This window comes from Podarcis erhardii, assembly GCF_964252035.2.
Source record: "Podarcis erhardii genome assembly, chromosome: 8".
NCBI classification, from domain to species: Eukaryota; Metazoa; Chordata; class Lepidosauria; order Squamata; family Lacertidae; genus Podarcis; species Podarcis erhardii.
The window spans coordinates 49,836,350-49,857,938 of NC_138499.1; the positions used below are offsets into that span (position 1 = coordinate 49,836,350).

Below are 21,589 nucleotides of genomic sequence, written 5' to 3' on the forward strand. Positions count from 1 at the left end.
CTTGTGGCAATATTATATCTGCCCAGGAGCAGCCAGAGCTGGCAAATCAGCTGGAGTTGCACAAAGGGTGCTGGGAACTGTAGCTGTGGTAAAGGTAAAGAATCTGGGGTTCTTTAGGTGAAGCCATCTGCTTCAAATGTATGATGTGTACAAAGCTTGAATCTGTGCAGAGTGTTTCTCACCTCACTATATGTCTTTGTGGTCCTAATTAGAGATAAAGAAAATGACCTCTTTTACCTGGTCCCGATGTGGGAGGCAGTTACAGCCTGTTGCATCGGGCCCCAAGCCCCTGGAAGCAACACATGACTAGGCAGTTGGTAGTTGGGAAATCCATGGGCAGGCCACGTGGTACGACAGGAGTCCCCGCCAGCTCCCAATTTGAATTCTGGTCAATCACGTAACGCTAAGGGAGAGAAAAGACGTATATTAAAGTGAAAGTGAATCCTTGTTTGTTCTTACAAAATCATGTAACCATTATTGTTAAAATATATTATCCTGCATTATATCTAATGTTAAAAATCTTTTATGGAGCATAGTGAAATTTTCTACTAAACGCTTTGAGTCATTTTGACATTAGACTCTTATGACTAATTGGGAAGGTAATTGCAGTGTAGCTGTTGGTGATAACTGAGAAGGATAAACCATCTACCATAATAAGAACCAGCTTTCAAAAATATTTCAGCCAAAAAGTTAAGTTTTCAAACACAGAAAAGGTACAGATAAGTACCTTAACTTTTTCCAAGTTCTATCCCTGCAGGACACTTTCTTGACTAATTGCACTCATATTAGAGCAACCCTTGTTCTAATGCACACATTTTCCTGGTTATTAAAAAATTATTTTACAAGGAAGGGCCCCAGACTCGACATCTTGCTTCAGGAAGCTAACAATAGCTTCTTGTAGTTCTTCTCTAACAGAAGAAAATGTACCTGGAAAGGGAAATAATCCTAGGTAACATATCTGGATAAAAGCATCCTGAAGCTGAGGCCTCATACAGATAGCAATTTTTCATTAAAGTTCTAACACCGACTTTTTTTAAAAAAAAATAATATTTATTACTTTTAAAAGGAAAGAAGACAGAAGAGAAAAAACAAAAGAAAGGAAAAAAAAGACAACACAACACAATACACAAACAATATAAATCACAAACCAAACACACCAAACTAAACTAAACAAAACCCACTCCCTAACCCTAACCCTAAATAAAACAAAACAAAAACATTTTTTTAAAAAAATATATCTCCCCTTTTCGATACTCTTTCTTTCATTCCCTTGTTTCCTCGACCTCCTCTCACCTCCCTTTTTGTATTCCACTTCTACTAGTTATTTCAGCAAATCCTTTCCATCTTTCTCTATTCTCTATCATATTATAAATAACATATTTTTTTAACCTTATTTTAACATTAAAACTAAAATACTTATATATACTTAACTCCTTATAACATTTCTGCTAAATCCATAAAATATCAATCCACCATTTTTCTATCACTCATTAATTTTGCGATATTTCTATATATAAACTTTAAATTTTCCAATCTTCTTCCATCAACTCTAACACCGACTTTAAACATCAGTGTTAACATCAGTCAAGAGTGGCAACCAACAGGGCAGAGAAGACTGAAAACATAACCAAAAAGTTGCTTCACTAGACACTGATGTGTAACTGACTTTCTATTTCGCTAGATCTGCTTTTCAAAATGCCAGTCATTGCTATGTTTTCATTCATTGGCTAAAAACACTGAAAGCTGGGAGCAGACTCTCACAAAACAAATAAGCTAAACAGTACCTGCACATTTGAACTTGTACTTCAGATTTTACAGAAGCAGTCACAGGTTCCAGCTTGTGTGTGGTGGGAATGAGGACAGATTATACACATTTGTGGGTTGAAAATAGGCCACAGCTATATTTGTACATACAACTGGAAAGCATGGTTGGGCATGGCAGTAGGGCAGGGATCTAGTCTGCTCCACTTAAAATGTACATTGCTGGAATATACTGTTCATTATCTGTATGGCTGCTGCTCAGACTTTCTTCAAAATATAACACAAATTAAACTGCTTATTTTATTACATCTTGTCAGGGAACTGCCATCGGAGAGCCAGGTGGTGGAGGGGCTCAAGGAGGGTAGGAGAGCCTCGGATGCTGAGGAAGGAACCAGCAGGGGGAGAGAGAGATTTCCCACAGAAACTCAGTCGGAGGGATGGCTCCAAGACACTTCCAGTGAGAACAGCGGAGAGGTTTCAGGACCTCCGCTGGGGACGCCCACTCCGCGTAGGAAACTGTCACGCAGAGAATCCAGAAGGAGAGTTTCCGTTAAGGAACTCTTATGTTGGCGTAAATTCCGGAAACGCCCACTGACGGATTCTGCCAGCGATTGAGGTAGCCATGCATCCATGGCTCCGCGGACTGGGAGAGTTTAGAAACTGATTGCATGAGTTGAGAGCTCAACCATTTACGCACAAGCAGCCCCATTAACCCATAACAGCAATCCGTCAGTCTCTGACGCTGCGTGTGCGAAAGAGAGGCATCATGAGCAACCCAACTGGAGACGGAGCAGCGGGAGGAGCTGGAGTGGGACCAACTCTGGAGGAGAGAAACAGAGCGTTGGAACACCAGCTGGCACTGCTAACGGCGCGTCTCGAGGAGAGGAGAGCTCAGGATGCACAGGGGAAGCCCACCCCCATCGCAAGGAAGGTACCAGGGTTGGTACAGAAATTCGGGGGTGACCCAAGGAGCTACCAAGCCTTTAAGACAGAAATGCAGTACGCACTGAACCTGCAGTTTGATGACTTTGCCGAAGAGGAATCGAGAGTGGCTTTTGTGATTGGGTACCTCGAGGGGGGAGCTAGAGAATGGGTGAGGCCCCTGATGGCATCGAATAATGATGCCCTAAAAGACTTGAGGAAATTCTTTATCGCGATGGACTTGATGTTTTCCAGCCAGATTGAACAGGGCGTGGTACGCAGACAGTTAATGGGATGCAAACAGGGGAATCAGTCCGTCCGAGAGTATTGGACACAGTTTACCATGCTCATACATAAATTGGGGTGGGACCTGTCTTCGGAACCGATTCAAATGCTGTTTGAAGAAGGGCTAGCCCCGGCGGTGAAAGATGAACTTTCCCGCGCGCCCCGTCCGGAGTCCATGGATCAGCTGACCAAATCGGCGCTTGCGATTGGAGTGCGCCAAGAAGCAAGGGCTCTGGAGAAGCGGGAAGGGAGAGGAGAGTGTTGGAGTGATTTCCGCATTCCTGAGATGCCGGAGCAACCTTCCCCGCCAGTGGAACCAATGGAGATTGGGACTGCGCGCGCGCACGCGCGCGGAATTTCAAACATCAGCGAAGGGCGGAAGAAGGAGGGGAAGAGCGCCAAAAAATGCTTCCTCTGTCAACAGCCAGGACATTTTGCCAGAGTGTGCCCACAAAGGAAGGGATGGCAAGGAATGGTGGGAGCTGTTGGGAGTGAGGAGGAGGGGGTTAAGGAGCAGGTAAAAGCCAACGCCTGGCTGCCAGCGACAGGGCACAGCAGCCAGGCCAAGGATCAGTGAACGTGCCCAAGCCTGAACCCCCAAGAGCGGCTCTAGTCGTAGAGGTGCTGCTAGAGCTACCCAATGGACATCCACTCACGATAAAAGCCCTGTTAGACTCAGGCAGCTCCTGCAATTTCATGAGTAAGGAGTTTGCATCAGAGCACCAGATACAGACAATACCCTTGAGCAATTCCTTGCAGGTGACCACGATTGATGGGAGGGAACTTCTGGGAGGGGAAGTGAGCCAACAAACGGTCCCCATGACAATGAGGGTGGGAAGGCACACGGAAGTCATTGCATTTCACGTAGCCACCCTGGCGGGGCCGCCCATCATATTAGGAATGAGCTGGCTGGCGTTACATGACCCGCTAGTGGGATGGCACCAGCGGGTAGTCTCTTTTGGGTCAGCTTATTGCCTAGAACACTGCAAGGGAAGAGAAACTCAGGAGTTGGCTAGGGCAAGTCTGGCAGGGATGGTGGTGGGAGAAAAGGGAGAAATACCACCACAATACGCAGACCTGAGTGATGCTTTCAGTGAGAAGGAAGCAGATAGACTGCCCCCGCATAGACCCTTTGACTGTCAAATTAACCTACTCCCGGGAGCCCAGCTACCAGTGGGCAAACTGTACGCCATGTCGGACAGGGAGATGCAGTAGTTAAGGGAGTTCATAGACAAGAACCTGAAACGAGGGTTCATCAGGGAGTCAAGAGCGGTGGGGGGCAGCCCGGTGTTATTTGTGGACAAAAAGGACTCAAATAAACCCAGGCTGGTCGTGGACTTCCGGGCCGTCAATTTGGTGTCAGAACCAGTGGCCTTTCCCATGCCCAGGATTGACGACATTCTGACCAGAGTGAGGAAGGGAAAGATTTTTACCAAGCTGGACCTGAGGGGGGCGTATAACCTGATACAGATGAGGAAGGGGGATGAATGGAAGACCACCATGTTCACCCCCTTGGGGGCCTTTGAGTATCTCGTTATGCCCTTCGAATTACAGGCGGGCTCAGCATGCTTCCAATCCTTCATGGGACCTCTGCTGTATAAGAACTGTGTGGCCTTCTTAGACGATGTGTTGGTCTACTCAGAGGACGAGGAGCAGCATGTCCGAGATGTCCGGGAGGTCCTAAGCAGGCTGCAAGCAAACCAGCTGTGGGTAAAACTGGAGAAGTGCCAGTTCCATACCAGAGAGGTGGAGTTCCTGGGGTACCGTTTGTCAGACAAGGGATTGGCCATGGATCCCAGTAAAGTCCAAGCGGTACTGGAATGGAAGACACCCAGAAACAGGAAGGATGTGCAGAGATTCCTGGGGTTTGGAAACTTCTATCGGAAGTTCATCAAAAACTCTGCCCACTTAACGGCGCCCATCACCGATTGTCTCAGTAGTAAGAAGAAATTCGCGTGGACGGAAGAGGCGCAGCGAGCGTTTGAACAGCTAAAGAAAGCGTTTGCGTCGGAGGAACAGCTCTTGCACGTAGATCTACAGAAGCCGATGAGGGTAGAGACGGACGCATCTGATCGAGCGGTAGGGGCGGTGCTTCTCCAGCCGGGAAAAGATGTGTCGGACTGGAGACTGTGTGCCTTCTTCTCGCGGAAGTTGAATAAATCCGAAAGGAACTACACAGTGTACGACCGGGAACTGCTCGCCATTCATGAAGCTTTTCGGCGGTGGCGACACCTGCTGATTGGAGCGCAGCACAAGGTCCAGGTGTGCACGGACCACAAAAATCTGGAATATTGGAGAATGGCCCGAGTACTGAACCAGAGACAAGTGAGATGGGCACAGGAGTTCTCCAAATTCCATTTTGAGATTTGCTACGTACCGGGACCAGAGAACGTCAGGGTGGACGCTCTCTCTCGAAAGCCAGAGTATATGGAGGGGGAGGGAGCGCCCGAGGAAAGGCATATTATCCCAGAGGACCACTGGGTTTGTGGAGCAGCATTGGTGGGGCAAAGGGAACTGGTAGAAGGGACAGAGAACGATGAATATGCCCAAGACAAGCTCAGAGGGCTCAGGAGAGCCGGGGAGAACACAGGGGGGTTTGAAGAAAGGAACGGGGCGTTGTATTACAAAGGGGCATTGTACATACCAGATGGGGAATTGAGGGGTAGAGTACTCAAACAACTACACGACAGCCCCACCGCAGGGCACTTTGGGCAACACAAAACCATGTGGTTAGTTACCAGGCAGTTCTGGTGGCCCAAGGTGAGGGAAGATGTACGAGAGTATGTAAGGGGGTGCGACCGCTGCCAGCGAGCAAAGGGGGAGAGGGCGGCACCGGCGGGGTTACTGGAACCATTACCCACACCCGAACGGCCATGGGAGGCAGTTTCCATCGATTTTATGATGGATTTACCAAAATCCAAGGGAAAGACTGTGGTAATGGTAGTGGTAGACCTGTTAACCAAGATGTGCCACTTTATAGCTTGCTCACATGCTGTGACAGCGGAAGAAACCGCCAGGTTGTTTATAGAACACATTTTTAGGTTAAATGGCACCCCCTTGAGGGTGGTCTCAGACAGAGGGAAACAATTTACGTCCAGGTTCTGGAGGAAGCTCATGAGCTTACTGCACGTAGAGGTCAATTTCTCGACCGCCAGACACCCAGAAACAAATGGGCAGGCGGAAAAGGCAAACAGTATTCTGCAACAATATCTGAGGTGTTATGTAAATGACAGAGAGAATGATTGGGTAGAGAAATTGGCTCTAGCCGAATTCGCCTACAATAACGCGGAAAACGTGTCCACGGGCATGAGTCCATTTATGGCCAATTACGGGTGTCACCCTAGGGCCTTTCCAGGGGAAGGAGGGGAAAGATGGAGCGTACCGGCAGCGGAACATTTTGTGGAAGAAATGGAAGCCATACATCAACAGCTCAAGATGAATTTGGATAGGGCCAAGGAAGAATACAAGAAGCAGGCAGATAGGAGCAGAAGGGAAGGAGAGACCATAAGGGTGGGGGACCGGGTGTGGTTGTCAACACAAGGGTTGCCATTTAAGGGCGGGTGCAAGAAATTGAGGCCGAAACGACTGGGACCCTTCGAAGTTATACAACAGGTTAATCCGGTGGCCTTCAGACTCAGGTTGCCAGACAACATGAAACTGCATCCAGTATTCCATAGGTCATTACTGTCACCATACCGGGAGGGGTGGGAAATTTTGGGACGTGAAGGTGAGGTTCCCGCGACACCGGAAGTAGAAGAGAGGGAGAGCAGCAGTCATGTAGCAGAAATACTCGACTCTCGGTGGAAGGGTAAACAGGTGGAGTACTTAGTGGCATGGGAAGGGGAACCGGAGTCCGAAAATACCTGGGTACCGGCAGAAACGGTTGATAATGAGGTTTTAGTAGGAATGTTTCATCTCCGGTACCCAAAGAAGCCTCAGCCCTTGGCTAGCTTCTGGGAGGAACACTTCGGCACCACTGACGAAGAAGGGGAGTTTGAGGGGTTCCCAGAATCAGGACAAGAAGAGGAAGAAGAATCAGATGGGGAAGAGTATTCAGGAAGAAGGGACAGTAGTAGGTGGAGGGTGGTTTTTGAGTCATCCGAAGATGAGGAGGATTCTTTCAGGGGATTCCCAGCCTCACCACCCAGAGAAGAGGGGGAAACGGGGGGTGAGGGGGGTCCTGGAGGGGAGGTGGATGTCAGGGAACTGCCATCGGAGAGCCAGGTGGTGGAGGGGCTCAAGGAGGGTAGGAGAGCCTCAGATGCTGAGGAAGGAACCAGCAGGGGGAGAGAGAGAGTTCCCACAGAAACTCAGTCGGAGGGATGGCTCCAAGACACTTCCAGTGAGAACAGCGGAGAGGTTTCAGGACCTCCGCTGGGGACGCCCACTCCGCGTAGGAAACTGTCACGCAGAGAATCCAGAAGGAGAGTTTCCGTTAAGGAACTCTTATGTTGGCGTAAATTCCGGAAACGCCCACTGACGGATTCTGCCAGCGATTGAGGTAGCCATGCATCCATGGCTCCGCGGACTGGGAGAGTTTAGAAACTGATTGCATGAGTTGAGAGCTCAACCATTTACGCACAAGCAGCCCCATTAACCCATAACACATCTCTTAGCAGTTCTGATTTGTAAAAGTATGGCGGTCAATATATATAGATTCTAACTGGGTGTGAAATACTTCACGATGCAAGGCAGGTAGAAGCTTCCCACCTGAGAAAAAGAAGTGAATCTGATACAGGCCCTTGAAGGCTTAATTATCAGATTTCTGACTCTGTGTCCTTTAGTCCTTGCAGGTTTTGTATCAAATGCCTGCAAGGTACCTGCCAAATTAGACTTAAAAAGAGCTGACCTTTGCTGGCAAAACAGCTTAACTTGTCTTAATTTGTATCAGAAGCACACACTTGAAGCCAGTGCTATTTGTATTGTTCCTCCTGTACTTGGGAACTAAGGAAGAAATGGGGTGCTTCCAGCCAAGAAATGCTATCCCATAAACTGATTTTTCTGATTGGAATTTTCTGTGCGTGCAACAGGCAGGTTAGCTTTCGCATGTTCCATCATGGAAATGGTGGCTATTCTGCACCCATCCCAATGGGTGGAGGAAGTTGGAATGTATTCATATTGTGCTTGTTTTGCTCCATTGTTTCCACTCCATCACTCCATCCCTTCCCCTCTACTACCTTTTTTCCATATCGGGCATGCACACAGGTATGTTTGTACCTGTGCATGCATAAGAGCTCAAGAGCGAATGCTACCAGTTTGTTACACAATGGGCAAAATGACAAAGTCACATGACCCCCACCTTTCTATGAGTTCCATATAGAATAATAGGCCAGTCAATACTCGCAGCAGCATTCAACAACCGCTACAGCCTCCAAACCATCTTCAAGGAAAGCTAATGTAGAGCACATTACAGTAATTTAGCCATGAAGTTACAATGGATCACTGTGGCAGGGCTATCCCAATCCAGGAATGGCCATAGCTGGCAAAACAATCCTAGCTGGAGACAGGTACTCTTAACCACTGCAGCGATTTGAGTTTCCCATGACAAACCTGGATCCAAAACTATGTGTCTGCTCCTTCAAGGGGAGTGCAAATCTGTCCACAACAGGTTCTTTCTCCATTTCCCAAATACATAAACCACCAACCAAGAGCGCCTCTGTCTTTTTAGGATTCATTCTCATTTTGTTAGCCCTCCCCTCATAAAGGCCATTACTGCTTCCAGACACTGGTCTACCATCTGCACTGCTGCACCTGATTCAGATGGAATGGAGACAGAAATAATAATAATAATAATAATATTACTCAGGGGTATTACTCAGAAGGGTATGGGTGATTGGCAGATGGCTGTGATGAGCCTGTTGACGACTCTTAACAACTGCAATAGGTCTTACAGGAAAAAGCAAGGGGTGAAAAGGTTCCCACCACCCTTCTGAGAAAGATTCCCACCACCCTTCTGAGTAATACCCCTCCCCACCTTCTCACTATATAGAAGGGTCTGGTGACTTCTGTTTCAGTGTATCTGAAGAAGTGTGCATGCACATGAAAGCTCATACCAAGAACTAACTTAGTTGGTCTTTAAGGTGCTATTGGAAGGAATTTTTTTATTTTGTTATAACACCATGTTTCCACCTTCCACAGAAGGATGTCATGCTTGAGGCAAGCAGAACCAGCAGAGTTGCACTTCCCTTGTGCCTGCCTCTCTCTCTCTCTCTCTCTCTCTCTCTCTCTCTCTCTCTCTCTCTCTCTCTCTCTCAGAGGTGGCCTGGCCTGTCTCGTTTTGCCACCTGAGGCTAAATGGGAAGTTGCTGTCTCCCATGGCCATTGCCATCCATACCTGCCAAAGCCAGGGTCACACAGTTTACCAGGTCTCATGGCTGCAGCATTAGTTTCCAGGTTCTTGTGGCAGCCCCGCCCCGCCCCGCCCCGCCATGGGAGAAGCAGTAGCGGCTTTTGCATTCTAGCGCAATCTCACCAGAACTCAGAAGGCAACATGGCAGCTGCTCCTACTTACTTCCTTGGGGCCAGGGTAGGGCAGGAGGCATTTGCAGTGGCACCAGAGAAACAGCTTCTTGCAAGAACCCAGAAGCCACTATCACTTCTGTGGTGAGGGGCCTCCACCTCTGGAACCTGCTCTTCTCACTTCTCTGGTGAAGGGGGGCCAGGAGGCGCCTTTGGAACTCTGGCACCACAATGGGTGCCTCCCACCCACCCCACACCACCAGAGGAGGGTCAGCAGCAGTGGTGAAAGCTCTTGAGAGCTCCCTGAAACCCCAACACCCCCAGGCCTGTGGTGATGCCAGCAGCAGCAAGTAGGGTGGCATGGTGGCAGGCAGGCATCACAGTGGGATCTGCCAACTCTGGATCCTGGCAGGATCCCACTACCAGGGGCAAGTGCCTCAATTTGTCTAATGGTAAGCCCAGCTCTGCTCCTGATACTTGGTTAACCAGGATGACCAAGGCAGTTTCACTGTCAGATCCAGGCCTGAAGAAAGGTTAAATGCATCATTACCTCCAAACACCCTCAAAGTTGACCAGCCACTACCTTATTCAGAAATGGGATTTTATCAGTTATTTCCCCACATTTCTATTTATAATTTATTCTTATTCCAGGCGAGGCAACGCTTCCATTGCTTGACTTTAAAATACAGAACACCTATTTTCCATTTTAAAATAGCATTTGTCTATCTTCATTGCAAGCCTGCCTTCCCACACTGCCCTTTCGTTAACATTAACCAACCTGTACGACTGCTTAATATCTTGTGATGAACTGGACAGTGTGTCAACACTGGTACAACGACAGTACTCCACATTCCAAATTAATCTGCTAACACTTCATCTAAAGCCCTATGTTGTAATTTTATCAAACCTTTCACATAGCCGTAGACCAAGCTATGCTATTAAATGCTCTTCATAACCAACCAGCCTGAATAATTTTGCAATGAAATTCTCATGTTCATCACCGTAAAACCTATTAAGGTTACCTCTGTGGTTACCTCTCAGAAACAGCCAGGGTCTTCTTGTTGTAAATTGCAAGTTTTGACATTATCAGTAGAATTACTAAAGAGACAAATTAAACTCAGCTGCTCATTCTTTCAGGACTGTGTCAAGTCAATTGCTTACTCAAAACAGCCAGAAACAATAAGGGGAAAACTGATTTTGCTTGTTTGGACTAAAGCTCTGAAAAGTTGGCCATTTACATTGGGTCTTCGCTTTTGCTCAGTTGGTGATAGCTCCAAGGTTGCAGATTCAATCCCCTTAATGGACAGCTGCATATTCCTGTACTGTAGGGTGTTGGACTAGATGATCCTCAGGGTCCCTTCGAACTCTACAATTCTATGATTCTATGATTTCCATGAAGCAAAATATATGAAATGACTTCTCTATTGGGCCAATTTCCCCTCTGTTTCTTCTACTGCATATTTCATTGGTAAATTATTTTATTGACTCCACATATACAAGGTCATGCAATTCTGCTTGTCATTCATTAATTTAATTCAGAACTCACAATCAATTATTAGGATCAGAATTCATCCATAAACATGGATCAAAAAGAAATGTGGAACTTAACACTGCTCATATGAGAGAACGATTTAAGGGTGCTAACTAATCTGTAATAACTCCAACAGCAGAATCGGAAAGGGCATGAAATAGCTGAGTTTGAACTATTTTTTTTTTTTTTTTAAAGGCAGTGGATTCCTGTCCCCTTAACAGGTGTTCATTAGAAATGCTGAGATGATTGTGTGATCAGCTAATGCTGCTGCAAGCAGACACTTGTAATTACTTCACATAGATTAAGTTTCAGTTGAACTGCCACAAAGTTCTTGTGCTTCTTTGCCGTTCACAGTTCCCACATACATATTCACTTGTGTCTGCCTCCAAAGGATAACACTAAATGTATGTGATGAACTCAAGTCCACAAAAGCTTGTGTCAGTTTACATTTGTTAGTCTTTTAAGGCTCTGTGGAACCTTTCTAACCGGTGTAAACTGGTTGTGCATGTATGCACCATTGTGGCGGCACCTATGGAGCCTATCTCCAGCGCCTATGGAAGACTTTTTTATTCCAGCAGGAACTGAAGTCTGGTTTTGTAGTTTTAACTGATCTTTATCTCTCTCTCTTTTTTTTTTTTTTTTTGCATTGTATTTCCTGTACACCACTTAGAAATTATAGTACTTAAGTGGCTTATAAATTGTTTAAATAAAATTTAAAAATACGGCAAAAGGCTTCCCTTATTTCTCTATGTTCAGTGCAAGCCATTTGCCAAGGCTTCTCCCATTGTAAATGGGAATCTAGCATTTCCACACAAATTGACACACTTATTCAAAAAACTATATTGCTTAACAGAATAAATAAAATAATCTTAAGTGAGTTACATAAAACCTAAAAATACAATGTTCAATTAAAAAATGTAAAAATGAGATAAAAATAAAATGCATCTCTATATCACCAATACAGTGTACAAATTTTTTTAAAAAGTTAAGAGTCAGCGACTGGGGAAGCTTGGTTTAACAAAGACTTTTTAAGGGGCATTGAATGGCTTTGGAAGTATAAACATCATTGAAAGATGCCCACATTTGCGGCTTTTGAGCCAAAGTAGTGAGTTCTTATTTCCAGCTTCATTGTAGACCAAACTAAAATGGCCCTAGACTTGCACAGCTGGACTTCCTGTTCAGCAAGGTAAGGGTGGAATTGTGGGCAAGGAGCTGGTGCTGCATAAGCTCACCCAGCAAACGTGTAAGAGAGGGGCTGAAAAGCTCCCCTGCTTGCTATGACATTTGGAGGATTTATTAACAGCATCCCTGCTTGTTATGAAATGCAACTCCCGTCATTTTATTTTACTTGCTATCAAGAGGTTGAGGGGACGAGGAGAATAACTCAAACGACAAGCAACCATTTTGTGCTTATTCAGTCTTCTTCTGATAGCGCTTTAAAAGTCGGTTCCCAGGGGTAGTTCTGTGACAAAGACCAGTGAATGAGAAAAGAAGCTAAAATTGCTTTGCAATATAACTGGAAGTAGAATTGCAACTATAAAATCTGTGCTCAACAGGCAGAAAACATGTTTATGACCCTGTTTTCAGGGCTGATATCCTACCCATATATACAAATTTATATACACTTGCGGAATGCAATTTAGTAACTGAGGGAGGGCTGTTTGTAGCTGTTCTGCTGATTTTGTAATTACTATGCGGTATGCAGTGTCAATATACTGACAAGAAGGGCACTCAGATTACAAATCACACTGTCCTAAGGTGGTGTGCCTAAGTATATGCTAAACTATACTCTGCAGATGTATGGAGATTAAGAGATTTTACTCAATGATGACAAATGGACATAAAATCATGCTCTGGTTCCAGAAGAGAAGTGAAGGCTAGCTTACTGGTGGAACAGGAATAGCCGAACTCTGCACTCACAGTCACATTTTGGGTTTTTAAAAAATTCAGTCAGGCATAAGATTTCCTTTCCTAAGGTTACCAGAGTTCGAGAACTCAGACTGGTTCATAGGATCTTCTGAGCCCTGAGGCAAAATTGGTGGTGTTTTACCACCAATGCCTCCTACTTCTCTTGTGTAACAGGATCTCCACCTACTCACCCCTCAAAAAACCATGAAAGGAAGGAACCTACAGGCAGCTCCCCACTTGTGTGTGATCTACTTATCTCAATTGTTTTGCTGCTGAAGCAGAACACTGGAAAATCTGAGGTTATTTTTTAGTTGATAGGCAATCAGGAAAAATATCAACTCTTTACTATTCAGCCTGTAAAACTAAAATAGTAAAAATAAAAATAAAATACAACTCTCTGCTTTCCACAGTGTCTCACCTTGAGTGGGTGCAAGACTAAGGTAACTGTTCTTGGGAATCAATTTTTGTTGCAATTAAACAGAAATAGGTTTAATGCATAAATAATACGTACAGTAATCATGCTAGATCATTTGAAGACTTGAAGCTGTTCTAATTTGTGGAGGTAGGGAACCCAGAAAAATATGGCCCTTTATAGGTTAGGCTGAGAGCTGGTGACTGACTCAAGTTAGAAATTGAGCAAAAACAGTAAGTACTGTAGTGAGTTTAAAATATGAAACTGAACGTGTTCAAAGTATTTTCTTTCTGTTGATTAAGGTTGCAAAATTGCTTTTGTTTGTGTTTTGCTGAGAGTGGTGAAACTGTGGGTGTTCAGAGTATGATAGTGTATGCTGCAATAACTGCATTAGTCTTTAAAATACCATAACATATATTTTTGGGTACCTTATTTCATACATTCCTTTTGAGGGAAAGGCATCCTCCTCTGGGAAATGCACCAGCACCACCAGTACCGCCTTAAGCTGGCCTTGGCCATTCATACAGTTTGTGCCTCATTTTTAATTCCGTTTTTAATTCCATTGTCTTCTTTGAGGGAAAAATCCCCAGTTGGTTGCTCTCTGCATGGGCTTCCCTTAGCTTTTCCTTTATGAAAAATCCTCTATCCTGATATTCCGCTATACCCATTTGAATTAAACTAGCCTTCTTACCTCATGCTTTGTGTCACTAGGAGAAACTAGCAATCCAGAAAGCCGCCTTTGTCTCTATACACGTCCCCTCTGATACCATTGACCTAGCTCAGCCTTCCTTAACTTGGTGCACTCCAGATGTTTTGGGCTACAATGGCATTAATGAAAATTGTAGTCCAAACCTTCTGGAAGGCACCCAGTTGGGGAAGGCTTGCTTAGCTACTGCAGCTTTAAAGAAGACCTTGATATATTTTAAGGTTTCCCCTTGCTGGATCTCAGAGGTGCCTGTGCATACAGAACAGAACTGGCAACATCTGTTCCACACATGCTAGCTGCATTAAAGAGATTTAGAGATCTATCAAGCTAAAAGTTCAGATTTTGTAATTTTAATAGCAGTTAGGACTTTATTCTCATCTTATCCCTCTGTCTGAACAGATTTTGGCAAAGTGGGAATGCCCATAGGGGAGGTAGAAGCTAAACTTATATCCAGATTTTTGCATCAAATTTCCTCCTTTCCCATTGCATTAGTTGTGGAGACATTTGTAAATGGAATCTCATCAGCTAAAAGAGCAAACATCTTGACTGCAGACACTTCATGTTTCCTAAGAGACTATGCCTGTCCACAAGTTTCTACATGTGTGTCAGAGCTTCTTCATACATGTTTAGAGTGGAACTAGATCACTAGTGAGTGTGGGACAACAATACTTGCCACAAAACTGCTGCTTACTGCAAGGTGGCAGGGAGGCGGGTGTTGTGCAAATGCACCAGCAGGCATGCCAGTTTGGCTCTGCCAGTATGTTTGCACCCCTCCCCTCTACCCTCTGGTAAGCAGCAGCAACACACCTACATTAGTAAAGAAACTGCGCCAGATGGTGCCAGAGAGGCAGAATTGTTTAAAACGGGATTTCTCATTGGGATTTTTTTTCTTTTGTTAAAACGATTTAATTTCCAACTTATTTATAGTGCTTTTCTCCTGTGTTTAGATCCACCACAATCAACAAGGCAAACAGTGGGTGGATTCTGTGTGTGTTGCAATTTTCAACACTTGTTTGTTATTGGAACTGTAGGGTGGGGGGGTGTAGATTTGAGAAAAGTATGAAAGCTGTGCATTCCTGATTTTTACCGTATTTTTCACTCTATAGGACTCACTTTTTCCCCTCCAAAAATGAAGGGGAAATGTGTGTGCGTCCTATGGAGCAAATGCAGGCTTTCGCTGAAGCCTGGAGAGAGCGAGGTACTGACCCCTCTCGCTCTCCAGGCTTCAGGCAGCTATCCGCAAGCCTGCGGAGCCCAGCGAGAGTTCCTGCCGGGCTGCGAAGGCTTGCGGATAGCAGTTTTCCTTCTCAGCAAAACTGCCGACAGTCTCCTTCTCTTTATACATTGAAAAGACAAACATACCAGGGAATCTGGAGACTTAACTTTAAAATCCTCCTCTATCACTTGCTAGTTGTGTGGTGTTGGGTACATTACTCAAAGACACAGCCAACTAGCCATAACTTACACCAGAAATGAAACAATTATGAAGTAGCACTTTATAAGCTAGCAAATATATTATTCCATAAGCTTTCATGGAATACCAAGAATGATGCATCTGATGAGGTTTGCTTTGGCCCCCAAACGGCTTATGCCATAATAAATTGGTTAAAGGTGATAGTAATGTTCCTTCTGTTGTTTTTCTAAAATTGCAGTACAGTCTACTTTACATGGTTCTTGTGAGGATTAAAAAAAACCTATAAGATGCTTCAGCAAACTTAAAATGCTGTTATAAAAAGTAGGGTGGTGCAGAGGATAGTTTGGATGAGAATTCAATGTGAGGAAGCTAAATGTAGTACAGGATCGTGGATTGTGAGCTTCCTGCACATCCCACCCAGGCAAGCATGCTGCAACAGACAGCCAAACATGGGGTGTGCCATGGGCTTACATGCCAAGTCCACTGTTTGTAGGTGTGGATATCCCAGCTGTGCCCCATATTCTTATTTTTTTGCTGTTTGGGATTACACTTTTTCATTATTCCAAACCTGCCGCCCTCCTGGTAGTAGGTAGGCTGGAGAGAGGCTGTTTATTTTGTTTATTCCTCATTTATAAGTATTACGTTTATATCCATTTCACCTTTCCTCCAAGGTGCCACTCAAGGGCCTGTGATCCTCATAGCAACCATATGAGGTGAAGATCCTTTGGAAGCTGTCTTGGGAGGGGTTTGAGATGTAATTAGTATATAACCACTTTGGATGGGTGGGTGGATGCATGGGTGGAGCTGAAAAAACTGTTGGCTTTGGCATTCCTAGTACAGTAGTAATAATAATAATAAGCTAACTTTTCCTCCAAGAGATTTGGACTGCATTCACTTCCCCCAGCCACCATAAGTAGCTCCCAAAAGGAATTGGCAGAGTTCTTTGGGCTCATTCCATCTCCTACAAATAGCTAAGGAAAGCACACACACACACACACACACACACACACACACACACACACAGAGAGAGAGAGAGAGAGAAGAGAATGAATGAATGAATGGACTAGAGCTCTCCCCTCCCCCTCAGTGTCATAGGAAAGTTCATCTGCTGAAGAGATTTTCTTTGTATTACTAAAAAAAAAAAAAAAAAGAGTATCATTAATCTCTGCAGTCAGAGGAAATTAGCCTCATCCTGTGCCAAGGTTCTGCTTGTCACGTGCAGCAGCCTCATCTTACACAATGATCTATAAACACCTCAAAAATGAGTATCAAAAGGTCCAAGGCCTACCAAATATGAAATTGCTTCAGCAGCCACAAGAATATAAATGGCACTTTTCAAATCTGCAAATGGTTGTAACCCACCAGAGAAAATCAGGTTTCTTAGAACGATCTTTTAAAAAACTATACAAGAAAAGGCTTGACTAACTTTAAAGTTTGATACAAGGAGATTCTCTCTCTCCCTATTCACCAGCTTGTACAATGAATTTGTTCAGACTGCTTCACCATCCTGCACCAAGACAGAATATTCCTAACATTTAAAGCCAGAGAAAGACGTTTCATAAACCCTTGCATAATACAGATTATACAATTTAATTTCTTTACCAGATAAGTAACATAATGGTTGCATACTTTGAGAGCATTTTTTCATATTCTCACCCCAAGCTGACTGGGGCAAAAGCTGAAACTGTGTGTGTGTGTGTGTGTGTGTGTGTGTGTGTGTGTATTCAATTTTGTAGTTATTTGACACATAAAAATATCCAAGCAAGTTACATTTAAAAGCATAAAGCATGGCATATAGCAAAAAAAAAAAAAAAAAAACACCCAACCCCAATGAATTACATACAAATTCCAATAAAACAGCAGCAAAAATTTCAGCAAACAATTAATAGACACCAAAACCATACTAATCCATCAAATGCCTGGGGAAAGAGGTAAGTCTTACCTGGCACCAAAAGTATGTTAATGATAGCATCAAGTGGCCCTCAGCAATGAGAACATTCCAGAATCAGGAAGCCCCAACTGAAAGATTCCTAGCTGCATGATGAATCTCATGCACAGTCTTATTCACTAACAGGTGTGCTGAATATAGTCTCTCTAACAGGTGTGCTTTCATCCACAATCTATCTGAAGCTCAAAGCTGTCAGGTGAGGGATATGCAGTGGGCTACACAAGCTCACCTCTTCACTACTGCATGCAGATTTGTCTTAGGGGAACTGGGCCTAGGCTTACTTGGGAAATTAATAGAAATGTGAGGCAGAATGACTTCTGCACCTATTTAATCTCCTACTCCCAAGAAGCAAGAACTAAAGTGCCACTCTCTGCTTCTGGGGCTTCAGGCCAAAGAAACCAAATTATACAGTAGCAATGCAAGAAAACACACCAAAATGAATAGGCAATTGTTATATTGATTAAAATAGTAACAAACTCTGCCTCTATCTGCCACCATTTTGTGACTGACTTTACCCTGCACTACCATTTTGTGACTGGTGAGCCTCAGTAATTTTCAGTTGTCTTTTCTGGGCCCTAGAGGTATAAAGTTTGAGAACCCCTGCTATACATTGTATAAGACTAACCTCTGATTCCCACACAGCTGTGAAGCTCACTAGGTAGTCTCATTCTCCCGATCATTCAAATAAATTGTTTGAAGATACAATACCTTTGTTCCTTTTCAAGTTAAGCAGCACATTGTAAGACACTTTAACAGTTAACCTGCTGATGACCACAGATGTGTCATAATGCAAAATCAAGATTTATTTATAGGTCTTCAGTGGCAGCTGGAAGTCTCCTCACTGAAGTTGTGGAATAGATGTTTCCCCTCTGCCTCCTCCTCTTATTGTGCCCTCTAACACATACCACATTTAACACATTTATTCCAATTAACAACCTTTCTGTGTTGATAGTCTACAGAATGGTTCTCTGTCCAAGACAAATTGATATTAATCTTCAAGATTAAATTTTGTGGCTAGATATATTGAAAACAAAGATCAATTTCATCGACTCTGTTCTCTTTATCCACTAATTTAACAATCTGGTTTGTGTTCTATAATTTGTTGTGTGTGTGCATTTTAATCAACCGGAGAGGCTAATTCTTCATGGTTATATTATGCTCTAAACATTATTTGCTTCACATCTCTTCCATTTGCTGAGCAGAAATTAAAGTCAGAACGACCAGTGTGTTTAGACTGAAGAAGCAAAAATATGTTTTTTTCAGGAAAACATATGTTAGTAAAGTGAATTCCCTGGAAGACTGCACTTTTACACTTTTTGTTAACTGTTGACCAAAAGGGGGAAAGGGATTTAACACTTCAGTAGCTTCTCTAACAGCAGTACAGAATTAACTGAATAAAGTATACTTCTGAACATCTGAAACTATTGATCCATCTACCACAGGGTGGGAGTTGAGAACTGTGGCTGGATTATAGCTCACACCATGCCTGATAACTGACCTTGCTGGCTGGGGTTAAACAATAGGCAATATAGAAGAGGGAATATGCTTGTTTTCTCCTGCTCTGGAGGGTAGGACTCGAACCAATGGCTTCAGGTTACAAGAAAGGAGATTCTGACTAAACATTCAGGAAAACTTTCTGATAGTAAGAGCTGTTCAGCAGTGCAACATACTCCCACGAGAGGTGGTGGACTCTCCTTCCTTGAAGGTTTTTAAGCCGAGGTTGGATGGCCATCTATCATGGATGCTTTAGCTGATATTCCTGCATTGCAGGGGGTTGAACTAGATGATCCTTGGGTCCCTTCCAACTTTAAGATTCTATGATTCTATAGACTATTCACCTATAGCTCAAGTTATTGAGTTTTACAGACACCTGTACTTTGCTGTTACTGAACTTCCTCCCCCAACCCCTGATACAAGTATGGGTTGTATCCAATGTTAGTCCTGCTCAGAGTACAGCCATTGAAATTAAAGGACATGGCTAACTTAGGTTAATTAATTTCAGTATGTCAACTCTGAGTAAAACTTAGTTGGAAACCATGCTGTATCCTCAACAGGACTGTTCACTGGCTAATGTAGGGGTGAGCAGTAGGGCCCTCCAGATGCTTTTGACAATTTCCACCAACCCCATCAGGGGCAGCATCTCCTAGGGGGCAAACCCCATTTTTGCGGGACTGCACCAGAAGCCCCAATGTTCAAAAGTGGTGGAAGAGGCCAAGCCAGAGCCAAGCACAGCGTGGCTTTAATGGCCAGCTCCTCTTCCTCCTCCTGCCACGGCCACCAGCCAGGGGTTGCTTCCCTGCTCCTTCCCTTCCACAGCAACACAAGGAGGAGCCACAGTAATTGAATCCATGCTGCCACCGTGCTCGGCTCCACCCCCCCCCCCCAGCTTCTCCTGAGGAAGCCAAACGCAGCGTGGCTTCAGTAACCAGCTCCTCTTCCTCCTGCCACAGACGGGAATGAGCAGGGAAGCAGTCCCCCAGCCAGTGGTAGCAGAGGCAGAGGCAGCAGCAGAAGCCGTGGCCATTGAAGCCGCGCTGCCATCACATTCAGCTCCACCCCCGGCTCCTCCAGTGTTATGACATCACATGTACAATGTTGAGCCCCCTTCTCTTTCGGAAGCTAGCGCCTCTGAGCTCCATCTACCATAGCAAAATGTCAGGGATGATGGGAAATGTAGTTCAGCAATATCTGGAGAGCCACAAGCTCTCTATCCCTGAACTAAGGATTCAGCCCAGTCTTAAAAGTGACTGTTACTGGCCTGTAAAAATTGCTCCAATGTGGATCTTCATTCCCCACCTCCAAATTTGGAAAGGGCTGGAAATTATCCAGCTGCCATTAGTACTACTAGCTAAAGCACTTACTGCAGGCTCTTCAGATGGGTGCCATGTGATTTCATTTCAGAGAAACAAAGAATCTCTCAGAGCAGTTAGAATAGGGTGCTGATTTATATTTATTTGAGAAGCAAAATCTGAAGCCTCTTTTAAAAGGGGATAAAATTTCATTGTTGATGAGTGACAGATCCTGCCATAAGAGGTTTAGCACTTTTATTCATTCTCAAGGAACGTATTTGTCCTTGCTGCAATGCTTAACAATTCCAAAGAACCGTGATGTCTTAAAATATGCTTTTATTGAAACAGAAGGAACGTGTTAATAGAAGCCTTGACAGAATGTGAAATATTATCTGTGCAAATAACTTCTTTTCAGGGTCATTGTCTAGCTGCCATTTTCAAAGAGAAATAGTAACAGTGGCTGATCTGATACCTGCAGATGTTACAAATTACAATTAATCTCTCTCAAAAGAGAAAGAGAGAGGGGGGGGAATAGAAAGAAAGCTCTGCTAACAAGGTTTGACAATAAGGTCACAGAGTTGGAATTGTGTGGGTGCTATCCTGATTTCAGACAGTCTGTTCAACCCTGTGCAAAAAGCAAGTAAACTCCATTGGCTCTCAGAATGGAGGTATTAACTCTCTTCAGCCCTGCAGTCTACTGGTGATAAGGAAAGTCAGTTGTTATAACCAGAATGGACTTAATTTGAACTAGGGATCAGCCCTGGAACTTATAGTTAATGCCAGGAACATATTACATGGTAAGAAGGAAGAGAGTACACCTGTGCTTTCAAAAAATACACATTTTTCATACTGAATTGGGGAAACACAATTAGTAGGATTTTATTATAACAAATCTAAATGTTGGCAGTGATACTTACCTCAGTTTGCTTTCTACAATAGCTTGTATGTGCTGATGCTAAGCTAAAGAAAAATTATGCATGATAAAGTAGTTCCAAACTCCATTCAGGAGCAGGCTACTGACAGCTGAGCTGACTTAAGCTTGGCAGAGGGAAAGCAAGCATTTAAAATAGAATTTGACTTACACCACCCTTCTCCCTGGCATAATTTCTGCTGGGTTGCCAGGCCACAAACTGAACGGAATTACAATCTTGCCCAGTCCTGCTTCCATCACTCCCCCAGAACACACTTTTTTCAAGGCTTACACCAGTGTGTGTTCCTCCAGTATCAGAGCAGCCTGCATAGCCCCAGCTGAGCTGGGGTGAGGGTTTTACACAGGCATATCTTTGGCTAAGGAGGGTTGGGAATGTGTTCCAGTATAGCCCAGCTGATCCAGGAACCTGCCAGTTGAGTTGGAGGTCTGTCATAACCTAGCTTGCTCATCCCAACAGATCTAGGTTTAGCATTGTGCCCTTAGTCAGGAACAACCTAAATTGATTTCATTGGAACTTATTTATG

At 44.3% G+C, this 21,589-nt stretch overlaps 2 long non-coding RNA genes across 3 annotated transcripts in view; both read right to left on the reverse strand.

Annotated features, from left to right (window-relative positions):
• Positions 1 to 21,589, reverse strand: part of LOC309348554 — a 507,755-nt gene that overhangs the window by 435,352 nt on the left and 50,814 nt on the right. The window lies entirely within an intron of this gene.
• Positions 1 to 21,589, reverse strand: part of LOC309348549 — a 37,623-nt gene that overhangs the window by 13,799 nt on the left and 2,235 nt on the right. Inside the window, exon 2 of the long non-coding RNA XR_014159468.1 lies at positions 238 to 403. This is a non-coding gene — a long non-coding RNA (uncharacterized lncRNA). The remainder of the gene's footprint in view (positions 1 to 237; positions 404 to 21,589) is intronic.